The sequence below is a fragment of the Phoca vitulina genome, unplaced genomic scaffold, assembly GCF_004348235.1.
Source record: "Phoca vitulina isolate PV1807 unplaced genomic scaffold, GSC_HSeal_1.0 scaffold66, whole genome shotgun sequence".
NCBI classification, from domain to species: domain Eukaryota; kingdom Metazoa; phylum Chordata; class Mammalia; order Carnivora; family Phocidae; genus Phoca; species Phoca vitulina.
In genome coordinates, this window is record NW_022589769.1 from 1933718 (window position 1) to 1942442 (window position 8725).

Genomic DNA, 8725 nt, shown 5'->3' on the forward strand with positions numbered 1-8725 from the left:
CCCTATGGGATAACATATAATTCTCCCTATTTTCCAGGTGAGGCTCAGAGAGATTTCCCAGCACCGTAGACAGGTGATCTGCATGGTGCAGTCAGTTCTCCAGCTGGATCCTATCGCAAGGACTCCACCCACTGGCAGGAGGTGGGCTCTAATTCTCTTTGAACCTGCACTGGCCTCAGGACTTCTGGACCCATAGAATGAAGCACAAGTGCTGTTCTGACACTCCCTAGAACAGGACAGAAGGGACCTTGCAACTGCCACCTGGGTCACCAGGAACACTCACTCTGGGAGAAGCCAAACATATGCAAGTCACTCGGCTCCCCTGAGGACCCCCCCACCCCACCCCCATGCTGTGAGAAGCCCATGGCACATGGGGAGGCCTTGGAGGATGTCCAGTCATGTGGAGGGAGAGAGAAACAGAGACTGGGAGCATGGATGTCCCAGATGCAAGAGTGAAGAACCCGCCCAGAAGTGGGGCCCACCCCTCACTTCCTCCAGCTCCCACTGCATGGGTCAGAGACAAACAGTCCAGATGAATCCTTCCTAAATTCCTGCCCCACACATTGATGAGCAGAATGAAATGGCTGCCCGAAACACTAGGTTTTACAATTGCGTTTTATTCGGCAGTAGAGAGCCCAGTCTTGCACATCCCTTGTATCGTCTTTGTGCATCGACCCTGGCTTCCGTGAGCTTGACTTTTTTTTTTTTTTCTTTTTAAATGTGTAATTTTTTTTTTATTGCTTGACTTTTAATGGCTGTGGCTGAGACTTTGTTCAGCGGACCAAAAGCACCGGATCCGTGTCTACACCAGCAGAAAGCTGGTAGTGCCTGGGAGTTACGTCTTCCCGCAGTGACCTTAGCTGATCACTGACGAGAGTGGGAGTGTGAAAGCCCAGTTTCCTTGCTGTGCTGATTGAATGGTGACCCCCCCAAAAAAAATATATCCACCCAGAAACTGGGAATGTGACCCGATTTGGAAAAAGGTCTTTGCAGGTGTAATTAAGTTAAGGCTCTCAAGATGAGATCATCCTGGATTGTCTGTATGGGCCCTAAACCCAATAAAAAGTGTCCTTATAAGAAGAGGGGACACAGACATGGAGGAAAAGGCCACATGAAGACAGTATCTGAGGGGCGCCTGGGTGGCTCAGTCATTGAGCGTCTGCCTTCGGCTTAGGTCATGATCCCAGGGTCCTGGGGTTGAGCCCCACATCGGGCTCCCTGCTCCGCTTCTCCCTCACCCACTCCCACTGCTTGTGTTCCCTCTCTCACTGTGTCTCTCTCTGTCAAATAAATAAATAAAATCTTAAAAAAAAAAAAAAAAAAAGACAGTATCTGAGACTGGAGAGACATGTGCACAAACAAGCCAGGGAGCCCCCAGGGTAGCCAGCCCATCCGAAGCTGAGGGAGAGGCAGGGAGCAGATCCTTCCCAACAGACCTCAGAGGCCCCCAGGACAGTGAAGGAATGAATTTCTGCTGTTGTAAGCCACCCCATCTGTGGTCCTTTCTTGCAACAGCCCCCAGGAAACTCCTCCACTGGCCTGCAGAGGCTGGATTCCACCTGAGTCCTCCTCCCCAGGTTCAATCACGTGCACGTGAATTCTCATCGCTGGGTCTGCTTCTGAGAGCCTGACCTAACCCAAGGAGTAAGAGGCAGGACCAAGGATGACCCCAGGGTGGCCCAACTCTAGGGAGTTGGGAGCATATTTGAGAAGACCCGCTTGCTTTTCTGAACCAATGTGCAGAGTCAGACTTGCCTGGGTCATTCCCTTGGGAGCTGAGTGACCGCAGGCAAGTGACTTTGCATATCTGACCTGCAAAATGGGGCCAGTCTTGAACCTTCCCCTCTCAGGTGGCCTAGAGAGCTAGAGATGGTGTATGTAAGCACATGGAAGGTGCCTGGGCTTGGGCACTGTGTACTGCACTGTGGGGCGGGAGCAGGGTGGACAGTTCCCAGGCAACGCACCACACCCCCAGGCAGGGCTCTCGAAGCACACTCTGGAAGATGTAGACTCTCCACGAGCCCCTGGCTGCTCCGTGTTGACCAGACTTGGCATGTGAAGTGTTCCCAAGATACAAGGAGCTAATGGAGAGCCATATAATCAAAGTGTATTTGTGAGATCTGAAGGCTCATGAAATATCTTCGGCTACAATAGAGAAAAATGCAAACTGGAGAGAGGGAAAGAAGATACACCACAAAGGCTGGAACAGAATGAAAGGAGCCACCTGCATTCTGACCCTCATATAACAGTCCCTGTTTCTGTTCTCAGGGAGTGGTGTTGACACTTGGGAGCAGCATTGCAGGGGAGAAAGCATTGAATGATCTTGCCTTCGGTCACCCAAAAAGAAGCCAGAGCTAGAGAGGTTGCCCACAGTCCCAGCGTCGGAGGGCTCAATCCCAGGTCAGCTCAAGTCCAGAGCCTGGACTCCCAGCCCCTGCCTTCCTGATGCTGCCCAAGGTCCCTCCTGACCCTGCTTTTCTCCACCCTCCAGCCTCTTCCCCCTCCACCAAAGTTCAGCATTTCAAATCACAGTGCATTCTTGGAGGTTCTGCCTCAATACAGCCATGATGCCCAGCGGAACGATGGTCATCGCAGAAACAAACAAGAAAGCATCCCGGTGAGAAGAGCAATGGTCATCCATCCATCAGGCCACCATTTTCCTGAATGTCAAGACCACGACTGCACACCCGCGCAGGAGATTTCAAAGTGTTGCTAAGAAACGGGTAACTAATGCGAGACGATGGACTCTGAAAAACAAACTGAGGGTTCTAGAGGGGAGGGGGTGGGAGGATGGGTTAGCCTGGCGATGGGTATTGGGGAGGGCATGTTCTGCATGGAGCACTGGGTGTTATGCACAAACAATGAATCATGGAACACTACATCAAAAACTAATGATGTAATGTATGGTGATGAACATAATAAAAAAAGAAAAAAAAAAAAGAAACAGGTAACTACAGCCCGGGCTGAGAGCATCTCTGCAGTTAGTTTTGGCATATGGATGTTGTAATGAAAAGGCACTCTGTTGGCATGGAGAGAAATTTAAATGCACTTCCTCCTAGACAGGGCTGGACAGAGTTTAGAATTTCACCTGCTCTGCGCATCACTCTACCTCTCAGAGTGAAGTCAAGATTGTTGGAACAAATTCACAGCATCCTTTTTGCTCCATGTGGGGTCGACACAGGCGAATCCAGCTGAAGGAGCAGACATAAGGTTGCTGAGACGGAATCACCCCGATGTCCATCACAGTAGTGTGAATAAATAAATAGCGGTATGTTCGTTCCATGAAATATCATACTGCAGTGAAAATGAGTGCCCTGCACCACACACAGCACAGACTAGCCTTGGAGCGTTGGGCAACAATACCAAACACTAAAGAATAGACGTGAGTGTATTTTAATTTCAACAAGGCAAAACTACTACAAAACTATAAGGACAAACTAATAATTGAGTATCTAAGTACCTTCGAAGGGAAAATGGTGATTATTTCTAAGGGAAGAAGAGGAGAATAAACAGGCTGTTGGGGGTTCTGGTAATGTATAGATCTTGACCTGGGAATTACATGGGTGTTGGCTTTGTAACTATTCTACTTTACCGGTATGTTGTGTGGGTATATCCTATCAGTGTTGTATTTCATAATGGTTTAAGACAGTTGTTAGGGAGTTGCAGATGAAAACAACAAGGAGGTACCCGTACACGCCTGTTGGAATGGCTAAAATCCAAAACACCAAATGCTGGCAAGGATGTGGAGCAAAAAGGAACCCTCATTCGTTGCTGGTGGGAATGCAAAATGGCACAGCCACCTTGGAAGACAGTTTGGCGGTTTCTCATAAAACTAAACATACTCTCACCAGGCGACTCAACAGTCGTGCTCCCTGGTATTCTCCTAAACGAACTGAAAATTTAGTCACACAAAAACCTGTTTATGGCAGCTCGGTTCATAATTGCCACAACTTGGAAGCAACTACAATGTTCCTCAGTAGACGAATGGATAACCAAGCTCTGGTACATGTAACACAGTGGAATATGAGTCATCACTAAACAGAGATGAGCTATCAAACCAGGACAAGACATGGAGGAAACTTAAATGCACATCACTAAGTGAAAGCAGCCAATCTGAAAAGGTGACCAACCATAAGATTCCAATGAGATGATGTTCTGGAAAAGGCAAAACTATGGAGACGGTCAAGACATCAGTGGTCATCAGGGGTTAGAGAGGAGAAAGGGATGAACACAGGCAGAGCACAGGGGATTTCAGGGTAGTGAACACACTCTGTGTGACTCTACAATGATGGACACATGTCATTATGCACTTGTCCAAACCCATGTTATGCCCACCACCCAGAGTGAACAGCAAGGCGAACTATGGACTCAGGGTGATGAGGACATGTCAACGTGCAGTCCTCAATTGTTAACAAATGTGCCACTCTGCAGAGGGTGTTGATGGTGAGGGGGGGCAGGGGGGTGCATGAGAAATCTGCAATTCCCCTCAGTTTTGCTGTGAACCTAAAACTGCTCTAAAAAATAAAGTTTATTAATTTTTCGAAACTGTTTTAAGAAACGAAGGAGAGGAGAGGAGCAGCCTGGGACCTTAGCTCTCTGACCTCATCTATAAAATGGGAACAGCAAGCCTTCTGTTGCAGGACCGTGATGAGGACCAATGGCGATGACGCACTATGCAGGATGCCTGGCATGCCTCCCATTCCTCTGGGATTAATAACTGGGACGTAGCTTTGTATTCCAGAGTCACTGCCCCTTACTCAGCTCGAGAAGATCAACCCATGCCCAGCTCGAAGGAAAGAGGTATATTTTAAATAAAATGAAATAGAAACCAGATGAGAGACCAAGGCTGTTGAGAAGTGGGTGGCCCTTCCCTGGGGAGATGGTGTGTAGCCCCCCTCCCTGCCCCTGGCATGCTCCTGCTGCTCTTGATATTCAGAGGTGATGGACCCCACTGTTGGGACCCCCAGCGATTCCCCGGGACCCCACAATTCGTGCCAGCATACAGCAATGGGATGTCTTGGTTGGGCAGGCCCATAACTGGAGGAGGGAGGGAGCCCGGCCGGGAAGACAGGCTGCCACTCCATACCCTCCACCAGTATCCTAGGACCTGGATAACCCAGAGGCAAGAAGAAAAACAGAGCAGGCTCGCACCAATTGGAAATATTCATTACTCTGCAGACGCAGGAAAGAACAGGGTGACTTTGTAAGCTCATCTCAAAAGAGAACATTTTGACCCAGGTCTAAGTGGATCGCTAAGAGCTCTCCTGCTCACCACGCACAGGGAGAGGGTGGGGTGTCAGTGGCCAGGCTCTCTGAAATCGGGTGTTCCTGGTGACATCCCAGGCAAGAGTGCCTCCCACGTTGCTCCTGGGTTCTCCAGTCTCTCGTTCATTCTGCAAACGCAGGTGCACAGCATGATAAGGACGACCAGGACAGGCAAGGCCCTGCTCTCATGCCGCTTACATCTGCAGGGCTGCTTCCTGCAGGAGGCTCTGAGGGGAGAATGAATGCTCCATGCCTCTCTCCTGGCTTCTGGTCCCAGCAATCTTGGTCATTCCCTGGCTTGTAGACACATCACTCCGATCTCTGCCACTGTCTTCATATGGCCTTCTCCCCATGTGCCTTCCTCTCTCTATAAGGACACTTCTAGGATGGTGGGTGATTTCATCTCAGAATCCTGAACTAATGACATCTACAAAGACTCTATTTCCAAATAAGGTCACATTTGGAGGTTCCACGTGGGCACGAATTTTTGGAGGATACTATTCAGCCCACTACAGACCCTAAATGGTGCAATTTTTTTTTTTAATATTTTATTTATTTATTTGACAGAGAGAGAGGCAGCAAGAGAGGGAACACAAGCAGGGGGAGTGGGAGAGGGAGAAGCAGGCTTCCCGCCGAGCAGGGAGCCCGATGCGGGGCTCGATCCCAGGACCCCGGGATCATGACCTGAGCCGAAGGCAGACGCTTAACGACTGAGCCACCCAGGCGCCCCTAAATGGTGCAATTTTAATGCCGCAGCAGAGGAGGTGAGCATTGGCTGGGCGACCCTAAAACAATTCGCAAAAACGATGGTAGCAGGCACCATAGATAGGGCACCATAGCCCCTCGTCCAGACCGTTTCTGTGCCTGTGGGCCTGACTTCTGGCAGGCGGCCACAGGACATTTTCACTGGAGTCACCCTGCTCATACGCGGCTGATCAGAAAAGCCAAGGAATTAGCAGCCCTAAGCAATGACTGTAGGATTCAGTGTACAAATACCACGGTGCCTTCATCTCTTAGGTGTGACAACTCAGAAGCACACATTTTACACTGGTTCCAAGAATTCCCCAGCAAGATGAAACTCCAGGGAACTGAAGCCTTCCCATTCATCTGGAGGGGATGTAAATGGTGCAGCCACTTCGGAAAACGGGCTGGCTGGCCCTCAAAAAGTTAAATATGGCATTACCCTAGGACCCAGCAACTCCACTCCACGGTATGCAGCCAAGAGAAAGGAAAACTTATATCCATATAAAAACTTTCCATGTGTATTCATAGCATCATTATTCATAATAGCCAAGAAAAGTAGAAACAACCAAATGCCCATCCAGCAACGAATGCACAAATAAAATGTGGTCTATCCATATGATGAAATAGCATTTTGCCGTTAAAGAGGAATGAAGTAATGAATCATGCTACAACATGGATTAACTTGGAAAATATATGCTCAGTTAAAGAAGCCAGACACAAAAGAGTGCATATTGTAGGATTCCATTTATGCGAAATCCATAGTCAGAAAGCAGATTAGGCACTGCCAGGGAAGAGGACAATTGGGAATGAATGCTCGTGGGCTTGGAGTTTATTTCTGGGGTGATGAACATGTTCTGGAAGGAAATGGTGGTGCCACCGATAGAGCTTCGTGAAGACACTAAACCCCCCGATTCGTACACTCGCTCGTTCGGGCAGCTATAACACACCAAAGACAGAGTGGCTCATAAACCACGGAGATTTCCTTCTCAGAGTTCTGGAGGCCAAAAGCCCGAGGCTGAAAGTCCTCCCTGACCTGTCCCCATCCTACCTTCCCCCAAGAAGAAACCGCTACTTGAGTCTGAAGACATCTTTGCAGACTTCTTTCTGTGCATTCACATAAGCTGCATACATCCTGGGGGAAAAAATGTAGTATTTTGTGAGCATTTTCTCTCACATACATAAGATTTATACAGTTTGTATGGCCCTGTAACTTGTTTAATTTTTTTAATCTAACAATGTGACTTGGTAAAATTAGTGAAATTAGTGGGGTCTTTAAAACTGCAACAGAGGCTGGCAGGTCACCCCCAGGGAGGCAGAAGAGTCGAGCCTGGAACCTTCCTCGTGTTCTCTTTTACTCTCAAAATGACACTTCAAGGTGGGTATGATCATCAGTACTCGAGAAATTAGAACGTTAAGTTCCAGGGAAGTAACTCGCCCGACCACCTAGTATGTTAAACGTTCCCCGCAATTCGGTGTTGAACGAGTGGAAAGGACTAGTCAGTGGCCCTGCTGTGGATTTGAACCCAGCGCTGGTGTACCCGAAGGTCAGCTTGGTGCCTCTCCACACGCAACAGGGAACCAGAGAGGCAGGTGACTGCTGTGCATTTGTAGCAGGTGCTGTTAGAAGCTAGCGGGAGGCAGGGGGCAGAATTATAATCACCCGGCTGTCAGCAGTCCGAGGGGAAGAGCTCTCCCTCGGGAGGACAAAATTGTCTAGAGCTGATTGGGAAAACACATCAAGCATTTGTTAAACACACGACCTTTGGAAAGGGGGCTGCTCTGAATACCCGAGCCAATAATAATCACCTGATGGCAATTTCCTGCAAGCTGGTTTCTTATCATACATCTCGCAGTGCGTCCGCCTTCCTTTGTTGCATACATGATCTGTCATTAGCCCAGGCAGCAGGGGTAATATACACGCCGGCATGTGTGAGCTGGCACCCTAACCCTTGTGCTGCCAAGCCTTGGGAGAGCCGCTCATGGGAAGAGGCATACAGGAAAGGGCCTCTGGCTTAGGCTTCATCCAGCACGCCCGCTCGGACATCTGGGAGACCAGTCTGCATGCCAGCTCCGCTGGGTGACTTCCAGTAAGGTACTTCATCTCTCTGAGCCTCGGGGGTGGTCGTGTGGATGAAAGAAGACCTGAATAAGAAGGGGCCAGCAGAGTGGCTTATAAATAACTGAGCAGTGGAATGGGGAGGGACCTCTCTCCCCGCCCCCACCTGCAGAATCCTGCAAAGAAGGGCTGGCTCTCACTCCCCCTTATTCTGATAAGCTCCTGCAGTGTTGCAAACTACCCCAAAATTTAGTGCCATAAATAATAACTCTTTTGTTATGTTCATGGATTCTGTGGGTCAGGAATTCTGGAAGGGCACAGGGGGGCTAGCTTGTTTCTGTTCTGGGAGCCTTAGCCAGGAGGACTGGGGGGGCGGAGTGGGGGCGGCATCCCTTCCAAGATAGTTTCTATTGTGGGTTGAATTGTGTCTTCCCAAAAGATACGTTCGAGTCCTGACTCTGCACCTAAACATAACCTTATTTGGATATAGGGTCTTTGCAGATGTAATAAGGTGAAGACGAGGTCATGCTGGATTAGGTGAACCCTAATCCAGTAACTAGTACCCTTACCAAAAGGCCATTTAGACACATACATACACAGAGGCAGAAATTGGGAGCGATGCATCTGTACGCCAAGGACTGCTGAGAGCCACCAGAAGCT

The 8725-nt window shown here is 49.1% G+C and overlaps 1 long non-coding RNA gene across 1 annotated transcript; it reads right to left on the minus strand.

The window, feature by feature from the left end:
• Window positions 1–6831: 6831 nt before the first annotated feature.
• Window positions 6832–8139, minus strand: LOC116624340. Its single transcript, XR_004297876.1, has 3 exons — window positions 7816–8139; window positions 7058–7141; window positions 6832–6945 (listed from the first exon to the last, which is right to left on the minus strand). It is a non-coding gene; the product is annotated as an uncharacterized LOC116624340 (long non-coding RNA).
• Window positions 8140–8725: the final 586 nt, after the last annotated feature.